The sequence below is a fragment of the Cyprinodon variegatus genome, unplaced genomic scaffold (genome assembly GCF_000732505.1).
Source record: "Cyprinodon variegatus isolate N-32 unplaced genomic scaffold, C_variegatus-1.0 Scaffold1991, whole genome shotgun sequence".
In the NCBI taxonomy this organism is placed as follows: Eukaryota; Metazoa; Chordata; class Actinopteri; order Cyprinodontiformes; family Cyprinodontidae; genus Cyprinodon; species Cyprinodon variegatus.
The window spans coordinates 24,478-25,834 of NW_015152444.1; positions in this window are offsets into that span (position 1 = coordinate 24,478).

Consider the following 1,357-nt stretch of genomic DNA (forward strand, 5'->3'; position numbering starts at 1 on the left):
AATCCATCTGGTGGAGTCAGGTTAGCCCAATGGAGCTTTGGCTGAAACATGGAGATATCTCAGGTGTTTCCATTAACAAACATATTCACATGCAGTTTTAATTGTATTTTCTATTCAATGGAAACAGCGGAACTACAGGACTTTTCATTCTTTAATTTACTAGAATATCAACAAAGTTTGCGCACATTTGAATGGAAATGGAAATTCTTTAATGTTCTCAGGTCAGTGCTTTTGTGGGAACAAATGGAGTGGTCTAAAGCAGGCCTTAAGATTCAGTGCCCTCCTTTAGATGTTCCAACGGCTTCAACACACCTGAATGAAATGGCTGAAGTATCTCCTCAGGGCACAGAGTTCTACACAGGCTGCTAACGAACTGATTATCTGACTTACATCTAAAAGTTGCAGAACACCTGAGATTAAGGGACACTAAGGAACCGCTTATCTAAAGAGAAGAATCTCAAATGTTCATTTCACTGATATTTTAACTAAATAAACTTGTTTCTGCTCCGTTCTGTTTGGGAAAGTCTACTTTATATCAGTTTTGTTTGGTTTTTTATCACAGGGTTTTATGACAATCATAAAACTCATGAGGGGAGTGGTGGCCTAGATGTTAGGGCATAGAGCTTGGAATCCAGAGGTTCTGAGTATGAGCCCCACTCCCACTGACTGCCACCCTTAACCCCACCCTGCTCCCTGGGCGCCACACAATAGCAGCCCACTGCTCTCCAAAGAAATGGTTTAAATGCAGAGAGGGAATTTCTCCATTTTGAGATCAATAAAGTTCAGTTATATCATTATCCGTCCGTCCATCCGTCGATGAACTCTCCTTTTTCCACGGATGCTGAAAGAGTCACAAACCAGAAAGTATCTGTTGGGAAACATCTGTTCCCCTCCCAACAGCAGCAGGTCTAGTTTGCACCACTTCACATTTTGCAAGATTTTCAAGGTAGCATTTGTCAAGTTGTCATAATAGCTGGTTTCCCACTTAAATAAGCGGGTTAACACGGCTTTTTAAAAAAAACACGATAACGCGCTAGCAACCTGCATTTGATTCCCTTCCCATTGGAAAAAAAAATCTAAACATCTAGAGAAGTGCCGTCATTTAGCTCATAAATATCATCACTATCAACAGATGGGCAAAAACTCCCGGAAATAACTTACTTTGACTCTCGAACCGCATGAAGAGGCTTAGATAACGTCGTAAACAGCTGTGTTTTCTCGTGTATTGTGTTGTCAGTATGAGTATAAATGCTGCAGACGCTGCGGCAGACGTCAAGCATAATGAGCCCTTTATTAGAACAGATCTTCTTCTGTCGATTCAAGTTCAATTCTGCACTTTTTATTTTAACACTGCGCT